General features: G+C 34.8%; 1 protein-coding gene across 1 annotated transcript in view; it reads left to right on the forward strand.

The window, feature by feature from the left end:
- LOC124805352 (putative helicase MOV-10) overlaps positions 1-21,621 on the forward strand; it is a 447,080-nt gene that overhangs the window by 272,623 nt on the left and 152,836 nt on the right. The window lies entirely within an intron of this gene.

The raw sequence follows: 21,621 nt of genomic DNA on the forward strand, positions 1-21,621 counted from the left end.
TTTCCATTAAAATGGTCTACTGCATTTATTGAGAAATTCATGGATGGAATAGAAGGAGTTGGTCACCAAAAATTCTTTTAAATTATGTTTAAATTGTCCCTTGTCTGAAACTAAACTCTTAATGGTTGCTCGTAACTTATTGAAAATATGCGTTGCTGAGTACTGGACTCCTTTCTGGGCAAGAGTAAGTGATTTTTAATCTTTATGTATATTGTTCTTATTCCTAGTATTGATACTGTGTACTAAGCAGTTAGTTGGAAAAAGAGATGAATTATTTACAACAAACTTCATTAAGGAATAAATATACTGAGAAGCTGTGGTTCGAATGTCCAATTCTTTGAATAGGTTTTGACATGATGTTCTTGGATTTACACTACACATTACTCTTATTATACACTTTTGTACACTAAAAATTTTTCACTGGACTCGCATTTGGGAGGACGACAGTTCAATCCCGCGTCCGACCATCCTGATTTAGGTTTTCCGTGATTTCCCTAAATCGCTCCAGGTAAATGCCGGGATGGTTCTTCTGAAAGGGCACGGCCAACTTCCATCCCCCTTCTTCCCTAATCTGATGAGACCGATGACCTCGATGTTTGGTCTCTTTCTCCAAACAACCCAACTAAAAATTTTTTCTCATTTTGTGGAGTTACTCCAAAATATGATACCACATGACATAATGGAGTGAAAATAAGCAAAATAAGCGTTTTTTTATATTTATATCTCTTATATCTGCCATCATTCGCATTGCAAACACAGACTTGTTTAGGCACATTAGCAGTTCGTTGGTACGTTGCTCCCAAGTGAATTTATTATCAAGTTGTAATCCCAAGAATTTTACACTCTCAACTTCTCCTATTTCCATGTCATATTTTATGCACACACTAGAAGGAAATCTCTTGGAAGTTCTGAATTGCATAAAGTGGGTCTTTTCAAAGTTTAATGACAGTGAATTGGCTATGAACCACTAACAAATGTCAGTAAAAATTTAATTAGCTGCCCTTTCTAAATTTATATTTGATTTACTATTTATTGCAATGTTTGTATCATCTGCAAATAAGACAAACTTGGTATCTGGTAATGTAACAGATGACAGGTCATTAACATACATAATGTATGTGGACCTAGTATGGAACCTTGGGAAACACCACATGTAATTTCTTCCCTGTCACATGATGTCTGATTGCCTACTGCTGAAGTGTTACATAATGACTGTGTTTTCTATTAGTAAGATATGACTGAAACCACTTTGCAGCACTACCAGTGATGCCATAATATTTTAATTTACTTAAAAGAATGCTGTGATTCACACAGTCAAAAGCCTTTGACAGGTCACAGAATATGCCAGTTGCCTCTAATTTGTTGTCTAATGAATTAAGGACATTTTCACTGTAAGTGTAAATAGCCTTCTCAATATCAGAACCCTTAAGAAACCCAAACTGTGACTTTGACAGTATGTTATTTTCACTAAGGTGCTTAAGTAGATGCTTGAACATAACCTTTCCAAAGATTTTTGAAAAAGCTGGCAAAAGTGAGATAGGCCGGTAATTTGATGACATTTCTTTGTCCCCTTTCTTGTGGAGAGATATGACTCCAGCATGTTTAAGCCAGTCCGGGAATGTTCCTGTGCTAAGGGATTGATTACACAAATATGACTAAGCTCACATGAACACTCTTTTATTAACTTTGTTGGTATGTTATCATAACCACTAGAATGATTTTATTTTGAGGACTTTATGATGGATCCTATTTCTTTGGGTGAAGTAAGTGTCAATTTCATTTTACTGAGATTGCTTGTGTGCACTGGTCTCAGATATTCCATTGCATTATTTACTGAACCTGACAACCCCATTCTATCAGTAACAGGGACAAAATAGTTGTTTAAATGGTTTGCAACACAACATGCGTTCGTCACCAGGGTTTCATTTTTTTTAGAGCTATTTGTTCCTCCTCATTTCTGGTCCTACCTGTCTCTGACTTAACTATATCTCATACTGTTATTATTTTATTGCTGGTTGTATTTATCTTCTTCTCATAATGCAGGTGTTTAGATTTCTGGATAACCTTCTTCAATATTTTGCAGTAATTTTTGTAATGAGCTATAATGCTAGTATCAAAATTGTCCCTCCACATCAGATAGAGTTTCCTTTTTGTCTCACATGATATCTTTATCCCTTGTGTGATCCATGGTTTCTTATTAGACTTCTGCTTAATTTGAGTTACCTTCAGGGGAAAACAATTTTCAAATAAGGTGCTAACTTTATTAATAAATGTTTTGTATTTTCCATTTGTGTCTTGGATGCTGTAAACATCCATACAATTAATTTCTTTGAGCAATCTCCTAAATTTATCAGTTTTTGACTGTTTTATTGGCCTTCTGTACTCAGTTCTGATAGATTTTTTATCCTGACAATTTTCAAAATTTAATGTTAGGTGTTGCATGTCATGGTCAGATAGCCCATTTACTACTGGTTTTGTAATGTGGCTTAGTTGCCTAGAATTGTCTGTAAAGATGTTATCAATGGCAGTCTTAGAACATTTTTATACCCTAGTTGGGAAATTTACAGTAGAAATTAAATTGAATGACAATGTAACTGATTTCAGTAACTGTTCACTGACATTGTTTTTCAGGACATCTGTATTAAAATCACCTTCATCCACTAGTTCTTTGTATCTTAATTTTAGATGAGATAATAAATCTTTAAGACCATTTATAAACAGGTTGAAATTTCCTGAAGTTGCTCTGTATATGGCTACTATTATAAAGGACATATTATGAAATTCTGTCTCTGTTGCACTTGGTTCTAAGTGCTGCTGTAAGCAAAATTTATTAATGTCAATATTCTTCAATTGAAAACTGTTTTTAACAAATGTGGCAACTCCTCCTTTCTGCATATTTTGTCTACAGAAGTAAGAGGCTAACTTAAATTCTGTAAGGTTTAACATATCTATACCAGTGTTGACATGCTGTCCAGAGGCAGGTTATATCAACTGGGTTAGATGACTCTGATTCATCAATGCACATAAGTAGTTCATTAATTTTACTTCTAAGTCCTCGAATATTTTGATGCACTAAAGATAATTGGCATTTCACATTTATCGAGATGAAATCGGGTGGAAATAAAATTTCTGCTGATTGCTGTAAATTTTTAACCAACAGCTGCGTTCACTGATCCAATGTGCCAGGATTATGCTGTTTGATTTCTTTCTCAAACTGAAGGTTTGTTTCAATCTTTACTTCTCTCAAAACTTGACTTCGTTCTGTCCTACGTATCCTAAAAAAGGGGGACCGATGACCGTAGCAGTCTGGTCCCTTTAGTCCCCCAAACCAACCAACCTAAAAAAGGTGCTTCTCCAACACCTATGACCGTTGGTATACTACCTCTCATGGCAGTGGCCCCTGCCCCCCCCCCCCCCCCCCTTACATTTCCTGCTATTAGCCCAGCCAGTTTATCTCTCCCTTTCCTGTTGAGGTGTAGGTCATGTCTAGTATAATCCCACCTACTGAAAGAATCAACAGGAAGCAAGCCAATATGTGACCCTGCACCTGACCCACCAAGTAGCCATTCCAACTCCAAACTAACTCTCCCGATGGTATAGTTCCCCACAATAACCATGGTGTCTTCCTTGGTAAAATCTTTAGAGAGTGAACCTAAATCCTCTGTCACCTGACCCAGACCAGCACTAGGTTTAAAAAAATTTGTGACATGGTATTCTGATCCTAACTGGTCCTGCAAAACTTGGCCTACACCTCTAGCACGTGAACTACCTAACAACAAAACTTTCTTTCTCTTTGCTGACTTCCCTACATTCTTATTCAGTTTTCTACTGAAAATTTGTTGTGCCCCTTCTACACCTACTTCTGTCTGAGGCTCATCAGTTTCTAACTGAAGCAACAGGTCAAACTTACTCCTCACATTCACCACAAAGCTGTCTGACAAAGTTCTTGGTCTGTTTCTCCTGTTATCTGTTGCCACTTCCCACCTCTCTTTACCCTTCTCCCTCCTTAACGTGTTCAGATCTTCCCTAGCCTGCTCTAACTGTGCCTGATGGGCAGCAGTTTTCCCCTCCTGTTCCACTATTTTCCTATCTCTACTGCATATCCTACAGAACCACTGATGAGTCTGATCCACTTCCCCAATTCCCATGCTGCTACAGTCACCCCAATGGAAAAACTACTGCAGCCATCACACCAAACCCCAGAGCTGACAATTCTACGGCATGTCAGGCACTTTTCACTCATGGTAAAAATCTTACTTTACTGAGAATAAGTCAAATTAAATTACTGAAAAAGAAGAAAAGACATTTATGAAAGTTTAGGTCTAGTCTCAATCATATGTAAACAAACTTACTTTAGTGACAATAAGTTATATTACCGAAAAAAGGAAGAAAAATACGTTTACAAAAATTAGGCCTAGTCGCAATTGTATGTAAACAAAGCTGCTACTGTATGTGCAAAGTTTCCAGATACCGGAACTTAAAATTTATGCTGTGTTTTGAAAAATAAAGAGTTAAACGACAAAGAGATATGCTTTTCTTAACTTGCTGGAATGGAAAAGAACAATTAAATGAGTGCCTCTAAGTTTTACTGTGCTACAATGTATGCAAAAATACAGTCGTAACTCGACTTTATGTTCCTTTAAATTTTTCAGGAGTAATACACAAAGAGAAGTGAAATGTTTAATTGTAAACTTGAAAAACACGCTAATACATGTATTAAACAAGTTTCCTGAACTAAACTGAGTTTTATTGCAGGCTACATCACTTACCTGTACGGCAGCACAAAACTCATGCATTTTGCCTCATGCAAGGCTATATGTAGCATAGAAATATGCAACAACTGCAGTGAATTGAGTAAGATGATTTTAGCAGGAGGTACTTTGCTTTGTGAGGTGCTAATGGATTCAACACCAGCCCTCAAGTTCGTGGTGCGCCACATTATATTCTAACTGCCTAAGGTAACCAAGGAAAGATGGCCACCATAGGTTATCAAAAGTAGCAGCTATATCAACCGTCACTAGAGTGTATGCAGAATGAGTATCTGTTGCTAGCAGAATCACCTTATAAATTGCATCTTCAGTTGATATGTCTCTTCTTAATCCAGACTGGTGAGGGCTCATCCCATGATATTTTAATTTGTTGCATAATAGTTTTTCAAATATCTTGTCAAGAACATTCAAAAGACAAATTGATCTGTAGGATTCTGGCATCAATGGACCCTTTATCACTTCAGCATTCTTCCACAGGTCAAGGGCCCTTCCTTGCAAGAGCCACTCATTGTACAATTCACTCAAGGAACTAGGTAAGTAGGTGACTGTTCCCAGCTTTCTGCTACCATCCCATTATTCGTTTTGAGCATGAGTAAGACTGCTGGTAATCATATTTCCTCACAAACTGTATTATATAGTACTCCACCGATATTGATTTCTAAGTTAGGCTCCACAAATTGCTTCCATGGTACCAATTTTGTTTGCATAACTCTTCCTTAAAACATTCTTTAAAATACCGGTATCTATGCAACCTTCAGACTCTTTCTTCTCGGGTCATACTGTTGTAGTATAGTTTCATGGTTCTTCTTGTTACAGATCTTAATTTCTGCAGCATCTCAGTCTAGATGCAAAGTTACATCTCCCCATAGGTATCAATGCCTCCGTTGTTCTACGTGTAGCCACTGTCAGTTGTTGCACGTTAACATAGAGTCTCAATCTACTTTAAAAGCAAATTAGATTTAGATTATTCAGTAGCAGACCTTAGCAAAATGTGCCTTGAAGGCATATTTGAAGTAGCCGGTATGTAGTTGTGTCAGTTAATCGAACTCCAAGATCTGATGAAATAATATTTATAGAAAAAATTAACACACTAATTTTGCAGTGTCCAAATATAAACAACATAAAATTATAATTGTAGGTGATATTAACATAGATATAAGGGCAAAGAAGCAAAATGTTATCTATATGGTTAATTCTTTGAAGTCATTGAACTACTATTGTCTTAATGAAAAGCCCACCAGACAGAATGCATATCTTGATAACATAATTAGTAATGTATATAATGATACTCTTGAATGTGATGTAATAGAATTAGGAATATCAGATCATGCAGGACTATGGCTTCGAATAGAAAATTCAAAACTCAACACTAAAGAAAGACAAGTGACACATAGACTTCTAGGAGAATCCAATGTTAACAACATGATTAATGAGTTACAGGAAATTGATTGGTCTCATAAAATTAACAATAATAAGGCAACTGATAAATGCTTTATTATTTTCCTCACAGAAATTAAGCACGTTGTAGAAAAAATGTGCCCCACTGTAACAAAAAGACAACATCCTAATAATACACATAAGCAATGTCCTACTAACAAGTGGTACTCTCCAAAACTTAACAAATTTAGGATACTACTTCTAATTCTGAAGGATAAGTGTAATAAAAGTGACCAAGACAAGGCAAATTACATAAATATGAGAAAATTTTACAAATCAGAAATAAAAGGGGTTAAGTGCAATGCAAATGATGAATACATTTTGAATTCCAAAAATACATGTAAAGCTGCCTGGAATGTCATAAAACAGGAAATTAATAACATCAGTAAAGAAAACAACATCCCTATAGACCATGATACACTCAATGATTGTTTTGTAAATAGCGCCACTACCACTCCACTCAATAATTCTACCATAGATGCAGAAGCACTACTCATCCATACAAAACAGACTAGTGAGAAATTTACTTGGACCCCTATCACCCTAAATGACATTTGCAAATCAATAAACAAACTAAGCAATTCCAGAACAGAAGACTATTATGGACTCAGTAATTTCATCATAAACATATAGCAAAGGAAATCAAAATGCCACTTCTCTCACTGTCAAACAGAGTACTAGATGAAGGAATACTTCCAGAATGTCTTAAGTTCACAGTTACACAACCTATGTATAAAAAAGGTGATAAAAACCTCCCAAACAACTACAGACCCATATCAATAGTACCAATCATATCCAAAGTAATAGAAAATTGCATGCATATGCAGCTATACAGCTATTTTGAAAGCAACAAATTATGAAATGAACAGCAATTCAGATTCAGATCTAACCTATCAACTGTAAAAGCAATTGAAGCTTTGGTGAACAATGTATATGAAGCATATGAAAAGAGGCTGCATATATCTGGAACACTTATTGATTTAAGCAAAGCATTTGATTCAGTGTCTCATGACATAATCAGTAAATAGTTAGAATACTGTGGCATTGAAGATAAACCACTCACCTTATTCAAATCTTATATAAGCAATAGGTTACAGCTTGTATATGCAAATAAACAGAGATCAGCAAGACTCCCTATAAAAAGAGCAATACCCCAAGGCTCGGTTCTTGGGCCTTTCCTGTTCATTGTCTATATTAACAATTTCTTGTATTATATACCATGTAAGTTCTCATGCCAGAGGTGTAGGCCAACTTCTGCAGGAGGAATTAGGACCAGAATACCAGGTCACAAATTTTTTCAAACCAAGTGCTAGTCTGGATCAGGTGACAGAGGATTTAGGTTCACTCTGCAAAGGATTTGCCAGGGAAGACACCGTGGTTATTGTGGGAGGGCCAGGGAACAGCATCGACAGAGATCCTGGGTACAGTATAGAGTGTGACCTGGTAAAGATTGCGTCGGCATCGAGACACACCAATGTTGAATTTGTATCTGTCCTGAGACGCCATGACCAGCCTCATTTGAACTCTTCTGTTGGGAGAGTTAATTTGGAGTTGGAACGGCTGCTTGGGTCGGGTGTGGGGGCTCATATTGGTGTGGTTCCTGTTGATTATCTCAGTAGGTGGGACTATACCAGGCACGGCCTACATCTCATCAGGAAAGGGAAGGGGAAACTGGCTGGGGTAATAGCAGGAAATTTAAGGGGGGGAGGCACTGCCATGAATGGTAAAATACCAGTGGTTACAGGTGTTGGAGCAGCACCTTTTTTAGGATAGGTAAGACAGAAAGATGTCAAGTTCTACGGGAGGTCAGGATTGAAACAAATCTTCAGTTTAGGAAAGAAATTAAACAGCACAATTCTAGCACATTGGATCACCAATCACAGCTATCAATTATAAATTTTCACCAATCACCAGAAATTTTATCTCCACCATGTTGTATCTCAGTCCTAGGTAATTGCATTGATGAATTAGTCACCCAACCCAATTGACATAATCTACCTCTCTGAACACCATGTGACCACCGGTGTAGGAACTAGGCCTAAGCACAATGAGAAACTCAGACAGGAGAGTACTGCAAATGTTAGAATAAGGAAAGGTTCTCATAAAAGTATAATTAAAAATAATGTAAGTATATTTCATCAAAATATTGGGAGTTTAAAGAATAAAGTAGATGAGCTTCTGGTTTGTTTAGAAGATTTAGAAGCTGAGAATGAAATAGATATACTATGCCTGTCTGAGCATCACATTGTTACTGATATGGATAAGGTAAATGTAAGTGGTTATAAGCTCTCTGCACATGTAATGAGAGAAAATATGGAGAAAGGAGGAGTTGCCATATATGTCAAAAATTATCATTGTGCAAAAAGTATAGAAACAAAAAAGCTTTGTGAAGAGAAACATATAGAAGCATGTGCCTGTGAGCTTAAATTAAATAAAGGCACATTTATAATTGTAACTGTATATAGGTCCCCATCAGGAAATTTTCATCTATTTCTGAAAAATTTGGACTCCTTGTTGTGCTATCTGTCAGACAGGGGGAAGCAAATTATTATTTGTGGGGACTTCAATGTAGATTCTCTGAAAGAGGGTAATAGGAAAAATGACCTTGAAGTATTACTCGGTTCTTTCAATTTGACACCCGTTATTGATTTTCCTACTCGGGTGGTAAAGGATAGCAGCTCACTGATAGATAACTTCTTTATAGACCAAGATAAGTTTAACCAGATAAATGCTCAGCCTGTTGAGAATGGTCTTTCTGATCATGGTGCACAGCTAGTTACAATATATGACATAGTTCCATTCAGCAATACTAAACAGTCCTCCAAAGTAGTACGTTCAGTCAACGATTTAACAATTGCAAATTTCAGGGAAAGCCTACAGCAGTTAGACTGGGATGAGGTGTACCGTGAACCTGATGCCAATTTAAAATATAATTTATTTCATGACATTTTTGTAAATGCATTTGAAAACTGCTTCCCCAAGAAAATAGTTAAATATACTCGTAAGAAACCTTGTAACAAACAATGGCTTACTAAGGGCATAAAAATATCTTGTAACCGGAAAAGGGAAATGTATCTGACAGCAAGAAAGAGTAGTGACCCAGAAACTATCAAAAATTATAAAAACTACTGTGTTATATTAAGAAAAGTTATTAAAAAATCCGGGAGTATGTGTATCATGTCTGAAATCAGCAACTCTGATAATAAAATTAAAACAATTTGGAATATTATTAAAAGAGAAACAGGTCAACCAAGAGCAGAGGAAGACAGTATTACCATCAAATTGAATGAAAACTTTACGAACAAAAAGTCAGAAGTTGAAAATATTTTTAATAATCATTTTCTAAATGTTGTGGATATAGTAGGATCCAGGTGTTCATTAGAAGATGCTAGGCTGTTAATGGAAGAGGCCATACCTATGCAATTTGATACAATTGAAATCTCACCCACTTCTCCCTCTGAAATTAGGAAAATAATAAACTTGCTTAAAAGCAAAAACTCACATGGAATTGATGGCATTTCCAGCAAAATACTAAAAGCTTGTTCTCAACAGATAAGTAAGATTCTCAGCCACCTGTGTAATAGCTCTCTGGAACAGGGCATTTTCCCTGATAGACTGAAATATGCTATTGTTATACCTTTGCATAAAAAGGGGGATAGATCTGATGTCAACAATTACCGTCCAATCTCCCTTCGAACAGCTTTATCCAAAATTTTTGAGAAAGTAATGTATTCAAGAGTAGCTTCACATATCTGTAAAAATGAAGTACTAACAAAATGTCAGTTTGGTTTCCAGAAAGGTTTTTCAACAGAAAATGCCATATATGCTTTCACCAGTCAAATTTTGAATGATCTGAATAACCGAACACCACCCATTGGGATTTTTTGTGATCTCTCAAAGGCTTTTGATTGTGTAAATCATGAAATTCTGCTAGACAAGCTCAAGTATTGTGGCATGAGTGGGACAGTGCACAAATGGTTTAATTCGTACCTAACTGGAAGAGTGCAGAAAGTTGAAATAAGTAGTTCTCGTAACATGCAAAGATCAGCACATTCCTCAAACTGGGGAACTATCAAGAATGGGGTTCCACAAGGGTCAGTCTTGGGTCCTTTGTTGTTCTTATTATATGTTAATGACTTGCCATTCTATATTCATGAAGAGGCAAAGTTAGTTCTCTTCGCTGATGATACAAGTATAGTAATCACACCTGAGAAACAAGAATTAACTGATGAAATTGTCAATACTGTCTTTCAGAAAATTACTAAGTGGTTCCTTGTAAACGGACTCTCACTGAATTTTGATAAGACACAGTACATACAGTTCCGTACAGTGAATGGTATGACGCCATTAATAAATATAGACCTTAATCAGAAGCATATAGCTAAGGTAGAATATTCCAAATTTTTAGGTATGTCCATTGATGAGAGATTAAATTGGAAGAAACACATTGATGATCTGCTGAAACGTTTGAGTTCAGCTACTTATGCAATAAGGGTCATTGCAAATTTTGGTGATAAACATCTTAGTAAATTAGCTTGCTACGCCTATTTTCACTCATTGCTTTCATATGGCATCATATTTTGGGGTTATTCATCACTGAGGAATAAAGTATTTATTGCACAAAAGCGTGTAATCAGAATAATAGCTGGAGTCCACCCAAGATCATCCTGCAGACATTTATTTAAGGATCTAGGGATATTCACAGTAGCTTCTCAGTATATATACTCTCTTATGAAATTTGTTATTAACAACCAAACCCAATTCAAAAGTAATAGCAGTGTGCATAACTACAATACTAGGAGAAAGGACGATCTTCACTATTCAAGATTAAACCTAACTTTGGCACAGAAAGGGGTGAATTATACTGGCACTAAAGTCTTTGGTGACTTACCAAATAGTATCAAAAGTCTGACAGATAACCAACAAGTATTTAAGAAGAAATAAAAAGAGTTTCTGAATGACAACTCCTTCTACTCCATAGAGGAATTTTTAGATATAAATTAAGAAAAAAAAGAAAAAAAACAAAAATATTAAAAAAAAATAAAAATATAAATAATAAAGAAAACAAAAAAACACAAAAAAATAAAGTTGTTATATTAACTTAAGTATGTTGTTAAATTAACCTAATTATGTCATGTATTGGAAAATTCGACTCGTTCCACATCATTACGAAATATCGTATTCATGATCCATGGAACTAGTATTAATCTAATCTAATCTAATCTAATCTAATCTAATCTAAGAATATACTGTAGACTGATGATATAACGCTAATAACCTCAAGTGATAATTTACAAACTGTGCTGGATAACAAAAGAGAAATAATGCAAATGACTAGTCACTGGTGTCAGGCCAATCAACTGCGCATAAACAATACAAAAACAGAAGAAATAATTTTTAATCTAAAAGCTACAAAAAGTAAAAATAAAGCAGTGAAACTACTTGGATTGCACATAGACCAAAAACTCTCCTGGGGAGAACACACAAATCACCTGTGCAGCAAACTAGCCAATGTACTTTTTTTTCTTTACATATTGAGAAACAGTGTGAACAAACAGCTATTACTTCACTCATATTTTGCTTTCTTTCATTCCCATCTGGAGTATGGAATTTTGCTCTGGAGTAATTCCTCACAGGCTAAATGTATTTTCAGATGGCAAGAGAAGGCCATCAAATGTATATTAGGATTAGCACCCAGAGATTCCTGCAGAAACCACTTTAAATATCTCAGTGTAATGACAGTACCTAGCATGTACATATGGGGTAATTCCTCACAGGCTAAATGTATTTTCAGATGGCAAAAGAAGGCCATCAAATGTATACTAGGATTAGCACCCAGAGATTCCTGCAGAAACCACTTTAAATATCTCAGTGTAATGACAGTACCTAGCATGTACATATATAACTGTTTAATGTATGCTGAAGAAAATCTGGACAAATTCAGCACGAGATTGATGTACACACACACAATACCAGAAATAGTCACTTGTTGGATTTTCCTTTCTCGAGGCTGGCTGTTGTCCATAATAACTATAAACATTTGGGCATAAAATTTTTTAATAAGTTACCATACTCAGCTCGTACAGCCCCATTTTATAAATTCAAGAGTGTATTGCAAAATTGGTTAAAATGCAGTGAATTCTATACAATTGAAGAAATCCTAGGAAATACTCATTATAATATAAGCTTTTAATAAGTGATAAAGAAATGTTTTCAATTCTTAAATAAGCTAAATAATTCTGTGTATGTAAGTGTTTATTGTGCTTAACTGTATTCCATTTTCAACTTTGACGAAGCCAATTGTATAAAAAATATTGAAAGGTGAATAATAATATTCTATTCTATTCTATTGGAAATGAAGAAGAATGTAATGGCACTAAGTCAAAAATGAAGAATTGTACCTGGACAAACAAAGATATTACACCTGGGCAACCTGAGATGGTTTATAGATGGTGATCAGCTTCCGACAAAATAAGCAACAAAACACTCATGTTGGGTTCACCCAGACCACCCATCCATCATTAGTTTGGTGTGTAGTTTCAGTACGGATCTGGATCACTTCAGTGTTTAGCAAGCTAGCATGTTCTATTTTATGCTATGATGAGAAAGTCTCTTGAGGAAAAAGCAATAATGTATACTTACACTGTTAGTGTATGAAGTGGGGAAAGAGAAAAAATGCTCTTATTTGTCTATTAAATTAATTCTGATATAGTAGGACATGAATAAAAATTAATCTCATATCGTTAAAGCCACGTGCAGTTGTTCAAAAAATAATTGATTACTTCAAATTTGTAGGAAATTTATAACAGTGGTAGTAAATTTTCTGATCACTGTAAAATGTGTTATGTCATCGTAATCTTACCTTTACCTTTCCGTTCGTATCAGCTCATCTGCTTTGCCTTCACAGACCTTCCTTAATTGTTCCACATCATTCTTGGCCTCCTTTCATATTCTTTTATGCTTTGCTTCTTTTTTGTGTTTTTTATTGCTTTACAACACATTATTTTCCTTATTATTCATGAAGCCAAATTTCATTTTTAGTCCACTCCTGTCCATGTCATTTTTATATGGTAGAGGCTTCATCTCGGTTAGTAAATGGTTTAAATGGCTCTGAGCACTATGGGACTTAACTTCTGAGGTCATCAGTCCCCCTCAGGTAGTAATTTTATTATTTACTTATTAAGCACCCGTATTATCACATTCATGATATTGGACTTAAAAAAGTACAGAACACTATAAAATATTACATATTTACATCATGTACAAAATCTTATCATTGGGTTCAACACATCTTTATAACAAAAATATTATTCTGCTTATGCACATACAGATAGAATAAAAGCTTACGAAACCCCTTGGTCGATTTTAATAAACTATGAAATACCAGTACTTTGGTTAACTAGGCATAATAACATACAGCACAAAAGCTAGGTGCATAATTACGTACATACATTGATGAAAGAAGTTTGCTTTTATCTAGGAATGCTTGATAATTACGAATTTTCGTTTAGAGATTTTGAGGAAGACCTACAGATTTGAGCAAAATTCCAGGTATTTGTTAATTCTGTAGAAGCTGTTGTTTATTAGTAGGTTTTTTAGTTCTTTTCTGAATGTATAACTGTTTGGTATTTTTTTATGCTATCTGGCAATGCACTGTACAGAATTTTTGGTTTGTAAACAGCACTTTCCTGATATATTGATTTTCTGTGCACACCCCTATGATAATCATCCCTGTTCCTTGTTTGATAAGTGTGAATCTCACTATTCAGAGCTGAAACTTGATGGTTTTTAATGAAGCATTTGCTTTCAAATATAAATATAGATGGTAAAGTCATGATTTTTAATTCGTTAAAGATATCTACATGGTGCTCTGCAAGCAACATCACTTATTAATCTTCCAGCTTTCTTTCGGAGCTTAAAAGACTGCTTTGCAAAAGAGGTATTTCCCCCGAACACTATTCCATACTTCAGTAGACTATGCATGTGTGCATAATAAGCACTTAACACTGTTTCAGTATTGCAGCAATCTTTAAGCACTTTTAATATGTAACAGTACTTGCTTAATTTTTTTTTTTTGTTAAGCATTTCTATATGTTTTTCCCATCTTAGATGCTCATCCAACCATAAACCTAAAAATTTTATGTGGTTCTTTTGCTGAATTTGGCTATTTGATAATGTGAATTTTACATTGGTCCTACTTTTGTTCCTTATATGGTTGATGTTCATACATACAGTTTTCTTGTCATTGACAACTAGACAGTTATCTTTAAATCATTTTTCTGCCACTTCAGCTGTTTTGTCGATTTTTTGCTGCATCTCATAATCGTTCTTCCCTTTTATAATGAAGCTGGGATCATCAGCAAATAATTTGGTATCAGATGTTGAAAACTGTTGAGTAGGTCATTAATGAAAATCAAGAATAACAATGATCCAAATAACGTACCCTGGGGCAGCCCATAATTAACTTTTTTATATTCAGAGTGGTACACATTTCCATCCTTAGAAATTTGTACTCTTTGTTTCCTATCAGTTAAATATGATTTGAACCACTCATAGGAAAGACCACAGACAGCATAATTATACAGTTTTAACAGCAGTAGATTATTATTTATAAGATTGAATGCTTTGGAAAGGTACAAAAACAACCCATACATCAGTCCCTTGTCCTCCATAGCTTTGTAAACCAGTTGTAGGAAACTGAAAAGAGCTGTTTGTTAGATTTGCATTTTCTGAAAGCATTCTGTGCATTTGCAAGAATTTTATTTTTGTTTAGGAAGTCTGTCATAATTATTCTTTCAATTATTTTCGAAAATACAGATAATAATGATAGTGGTCTGAAATTTTTAATGTCAAACTTGTCACTAATTTTATAAACTGGTATTACTGTTGACTGCTAAAGTGTACTTGGAAACACACCAGTTTAAAAGAAGTCATTGATTATGTCCACAAGTTGAGCGACAATATTATCAGTACTATATTTAACAATTTTGTCAGGGATACCATGAAATCTGCAGGTCATTTTACTCTTTAGTTTGCTGATAACTGTTTGTACTTCTTTGGGTGTTATGGGATATAGGTACATTGTCCTACCATTTATTGGAGTTTTTACCTTCATCTTTGGATTATATTTAGTGGTGATCAGATTTAGGGCTACATTAATATAATGATCATTAAATATATTAGCTATTACAAGTGGATCATCAACAATTTCATTTCCGTGTTCTACGGTGACTTCATTACTTGCATTTTCATGTTTGCCTGTATGATTATTAATAACTTTCCACGTAGATTTCATTTTGTTGTTACCCTTTCTGATATGTGAATCATTGTGCTTCCTTTTTACTGCAACTATAGCTACCCTGTGCTTTTTCCTATAACACTTGACATATGGTTTCAAGGTAGTATTTTGCTTTGCATACTTATATTGCATTCTAAGACTTTCTGATGACTCTTTGATTTCACTTGTTTTCCATGAATTTGATTTTTTATTTATTTTCATTCTCTTCAGAGGGACTGAAATATCCCAGCAGCATTTATAATTTGACAAGAACTTGTTGAATTTTATATCTACAGAACTATTGCTTTCTAAGTCCCAGTTTGCATTTTTTAACATTAGATTAAAGACTTTAATTAATTAATCAATCATCTCTCAATATATCTCCTGTTGTCACTTTTCTCATGAGATTTCTCTAAAGTCAATTTAACTGCTTGATGATAAGAGAAACCTGTATCCAGTACCTCAGATTTAAAGCCACATTTTGATTTGTCAGTTAATATTTGGTCTATAGTACTTTCACTTTTGCTGCCATATCTGGTGATATCTTCTACACATATGTCCATATTGTATGTTTTTTGTAGATTAACAAGTTTTTGCCCTTTTTTACAGTTGTCCTTGAAATTAATATTGAAATCTCCAGCCACAATTATGTATTTTGACTGACTATTTAGATAGTTCAAAAGATTTTACAAATTTTCAGAGAGCAGTTCAAAATTGTCAGATGGGGACCTATATATACATGCAATTATAATTTTACTATATATTATATATAAAAACAAAGATGAGGTGACTTACCGAACGAAAGCGCTGGCAGGTCAATAGACACACAAACAAACACAAACATACACACAAAATTCAAGCTTTCGCAACAAACTGTTGCCTCATCAGGAAAGAGGGAAGGAGAGGGGAAGATGAAAGGAAGTGGGTTTTAAGGGAGAGGGTAAGGAGTCATTCCAATCCTGGGAGCGGAAAGACTTACCTTAGGGGGAAAAAAGGACAGGTATCTTTTACTATATATTAGTTCACATAAACAATATTCAAAATCTTTTTCAATACAGCAGACTTTTTAAAACCTAATTTCCTTTTATTTAATACCTGTTCTTACATATATACATGTTCCACCCCCTCTGGATGTTTCCCTGCAAAAGCTGTTCACCAAATGGAGGTCTAAAATCCCAATTGCACATTTTTTTTATTTCTTGCAGCCAATGTTCAATTATACACAAGATAAAAAATCTCCTTCAATGAACCATTCAAATGGACCTCTATCTCATTTAGCTTACTTGTTATGCCCTGTACATTATGATATAGATTCTATGAGAGGTATGTTTCTTGCCTGGTTAGTTCTTTGAAGAGTAGGCTCCAGTCTTTTCGTTTCTGACCTGCTTTGTACCTCCTGGGGGTCCTGGACTTCTTCTTGGTTTTTTTTTTCTTCTGCAGAGGATTTGGCCATAAAAAATTGTTCATATGTTGTTTGGGTGCTAACTTCTGCCTGGTGCTTGATCATGATCTGTTGTTTTTAACTTCTGTCCACTCTCGTATGGCTTCCTCCTCAGTCTTTTTACATGGGGATATTGTCTTCTATGCTGGTTCCCTGCCATTTGTTCATTCCGCTGAAGGCATATTTACTGTTAACTTTTTAGTTTCTTCTTCTGTCATTTTCGTATACTGTGTTGCTTCCTTGTCACTTGTTCGTTCCATAGGATGCATATTTACTCTTAATTTTTTGGTTTCGTCTTCTGTTATTTTCCCATATTGCGAGCATACGGTTTCGTTGAGCGGCTGATCTGTCTTTTGCAAGCAGTTAACAGAGATCAGTGATGGTGTGGTGGGCTGAATCATGGCTGAATAATGGAGATTCCTGCATAGTTTTTCCTTCCCTTTCAACACCAAATGTAGCCCATGCTATGTATAATCAGTCCTCCTTAAAAACAGATTTACATCCAGTACCTTAGCATGACTGTACTGGGCAATATATTCCATCAAGAATGAGTTCATTTTGTATATTTTTTCATTCCAGTCCACCCTGTCAAATCTATAGGGTAACATACACAGAATCTCTTTAGTGTTCGTATATTTTGTGAGTAGCATGTTCACAGTGCATTGGTAATCCTTGTTATCTGATTCTGTATCATTTGTTCCAGCCAGAACAATAACACAGTCAGATTTACTGAAGTCCTTTACCTTTTCTTCAAGGTTATCAACAACATATTTCAACTGTGCTTTTGTCTTGAGAACGGATGTCACAAAATATCTTGGTGGAAGTGTCTGATTTAATAAACTAGCACATGGTCATCCATGACTATCAGATAGAAATAAAATCTTGTGTCTTGTATCTGCATGCTTTCCAATACTTAAAACTTCCTTGTAGCTGTCATTATTTACTAAACACACTACTTCTTGATGATGCAAGAGCACTTTGTTTAATTTTGGAGTTTTCGTAATTGATTGTAGATAACTATCAAATACTATAACCAATAGCCCAAGGAAAGAAAGTGTTAAATGAATACACATCACTGTGTCACTCTTTGCCACAATACTGCCTATTACCACCCTCTAAAATTAAATACCCTTCTTCCCATGCTTCACTTCATTCATTCTACCTGTCTATCCATAACTCTTCTCTTTCTCCCTGTCTCTGTCTTGGACACATGCACACACACAAACACACACACATGCAAACAAAAGCAAAAACTTAACTGTGTTTGGAGTGTAATATCCTAGACTATTTCTGTATGCTAGGAGCAGCTGCTCTCATGTCTACAACACAATTTTGTAAATATCTGTATGGCAAAGTCTCTCCATAGCTCTGTAGATAGCAATCATTTTCACCTACAGCCATTTGTGCTTTGGTGTTGAAAGCTGTCAAAAGCACTGCCATTTGTTTGGGATTTCTTTAAGTTGACTCAACTGTAGGAATGTCTTAGCAGTAGGGAATAAATGTATTAAAACTTCATAAATGTTGCAACATTTTTTCACACATCTCAGTATTTATCATGTCATATCTCTTGAGCTATGCATCTTACAATGATTTAATTGTGTAGGTACATTCAGTGACCCATCTGGATACTGTCTGCAAAATGCATTGTGAATGGAGTAGGTAGCAAAGAAGTAATAAATTTAAACATATTCGCAATTTTTCTCTCCTCTCATTGTTTATGATGTAATATCTCCTTAACTACATGTTACCTTGATATAATATTGTAAGTGCATTTAACTGGATGTGTGATAGTTCAGTGATGAAAATTAGATTTACAGCACATTTTCCATTCAATTAGTACTTTGTATCTGTGCAATTAATACTTTGTATCTGTGTGTGAAATTGCCTCAAAAAATTATTCCATATGACCTCGATGAATGGAAGTATACAAAACAAACTAATTTTATAAAACTTTCATCACCAAATTTGCAATGACATGTAGAACTAATGTTACTGAACTCAAGTGTTTGAGAAGATCTGTAATGTGTGATTTTATTCCATGTTTGGATAAGTATACATACAAGGCAGGTTTGTATGTCCTGACTGACTACAGTATGAATGTTCATGTGGCTAAGGTGATTGATGTTCTGTGTGATCCATCAGTGTTTCATGGTGGACACTGTAATGATTCATGTTGAATGTTACTCAAGTTTCTTCTGCCTGGTTGATTGGTGAATGAATGCGAAATTTTCATGCTTCACAAAATTAATTCACATTAATTGACATCCAAACTGTACACTCGTCATGTAAACAAAACATGGACAAACTTCACTGATATCTTTGACTTCCAAAAGTAACTTCAAAACTGACCACTCAATGCATTGCTTTATATAGAATTTTAACAATAACTTCCAAAATAGAGCATTATTAATTTTGTACAATTTTGATGTTACAATTAAAATTTACAAAATGTAAATAAACTGATGTTACAGCCGAATAAGGTATAAAATAGAATATTCAGTGACAATCTTTTGTAGTAATATCTTTAGTTTTCCATACGAAAATCATTCTGAACTTTAATTACAATAATGTCTTTTGTATTATTTTAGTTATGTAATTAATTACAGTTTGGATTTGGTTACTAATATTCAATGGTAGCACAGAGCTCGTGCTTTATCTGCTTACATACACAAAATGCACAAGTAAGGCCTCAAATTCTGGAAATCGGAAAAGTGTGAGATGTAAACAATTGGAGAGTTAATTAGAAATGTAATTACAAAGAATATTAATTACAGGGGAAGACATAAAAATAAATAACAAATGAAAATACATTGCTTGGTAATAACTTTTGAGCTGTTTCAGATAGTGAGGTCTTCTGGATTTTTAGATTACCATTTTGTTAATTAGAAACATTGATTTTTCATGCTAACATCTCTTCAGTCTCTAGTTATTTATTTCTAAGGTCTTATTACTTCAAACTCTTGATTAGTTACTTAATTTAGTATATGTACATAATTTTATCAATGATAACAATCCACCGATAATTATGACAAAGCACGTCCTTCCAGAACATTCCATATGCTTTTGCAATGAATATCAAGGTTTTTTTTATCAAATAGAACAGAATTATATATATAAAGACACACATACAAGGCCTTAGGAAGCACTGTATTGTCCTATAACTTTCTGGATGCATATAAAAAAAAGTTGTTATCGGACATCTCATATGAGTCCTAAGGGAGGCTGTACCATTATAAAATATTGATTTTGTTTAACAGATGTTGCTGTTGAAGGTGGGAAAACATGGATGACTGTTACTATTGTTCATGTTGATTCTGCTCTCCATTCTTTGGTAACTGTGTGGAAAATTTGCCACCTCATATGTTATCACGCAAAAGAAATGTATGGTAACCCACTTGTATGTTGCTATGAGAAGTGTCCATTATATTGTTGTGACCCCCCATTCCTATTGTGAGTGTTTCTGAGGATTTGATTGTACTGTCTGTCATCATTCTGCCATGCACGGTCAATTTTGTCCACATAATGTAAAAATTCGTCAACACTGTCATCTGGTCAATATACAAGTCCCCACTGAAAACGGTGTGGTAGGCGCCGTTTCAGTGCGTCAATCTGTATCAGTTCGTCCAAAGGTTTGCTCAAATGTGACAATGTCCCTAATTGTTTTTCACAAAATTCTCGCATGTTAATTGCAAGACCTTGTGATGTTTGCTACCGTTAAGAAATTCGGATTTTATTCTTGCCTGTTTGTTTTCCGACCAAAACTTTGCCAATATTGGCGTTCAAAATCGGCAAAAGACGTAGTTTTTGTATCAATGTTTTGGTTTGCCCATGTAAGGGCTTCACCATCCAAAAAACGTTTCGCTAATTTAACTTTAGCAGACTCTGGCATGTTAGGTTGGAAACTGTCTTTGCACTGATGCACAAAGTCAACTGGATGCAATTTCGCATCACCTGGGTAACATTTTAAACTAACATTGTTACAACTATGCACAAACATCTGGTTTGAATCAAAATTGGACATTATATTATTTTGCAATTTTGAAACTTCAGAGCTGACTGTTTCCAGTTCTATTGTTACACTTTCTACTTTCTCGTCAATACGAGATATCTTATCAGAAACAACTTCAGAATTTTATTTCAATCTTTTCTCTACCAATTCTTTTTCTGAAATAATGAGTTCCTGCAATGTTTTTAACTCATCTTTTTGGTTCACTAATTTATTTAAAACGACTACTTCCGTGTTTTTGACATGTTCGTTAACTAATTCAATGCTTTTGTTTGTTTCTTTAAATTCAGAGATTGTGAAAGCCTCCAAACAGTCAACTTTGGTTTCTACCCTTTCTGTGTCACATGCAACAATTTGTACTTTGTTATTTGTTGCGTTGATTTCTTCTCTTAATGATTTCAAATTTTGGTCCAGCTTTTCTGTGACCTCTTTAATGTTGCTACCTAATTGGTTATTTTGAGTTATCAGTTGTTCTAGTTTATTATTCAACAGTTGAGATATCTGATCAATTAAATTAGGTTGCTGATTTGCTCCCAAAAAACCATGAAAAGGCGAACAACTACTGCTCACGGAATTTGCTTCACTGTTTAAGTGTACATTTGGAGTTGAAGCATGAAATTGACGGCCTGACCGCGTGGTCATGCCTATTTGATTTAACTGAGTTTCGCTGATTTTGATCAAAGTGGCTAGA

The sequence above is a fragment of the Schistocerca piceifrons genome, chromosome 7 (genome assembly GCF_021461385.2).
Source record: "Schistocerca piceifrons isolate TAMUIC-IGC-003096 chromosome 7, iqSchPice1.1, whole genome shotgun sequence".
Lineage (NCBI taxonomy): Eukaryota > Metazoa > Arthropoda > Insecta > Orthoptera > Acrididae > Schistocerca > Schistocerca piceifrons.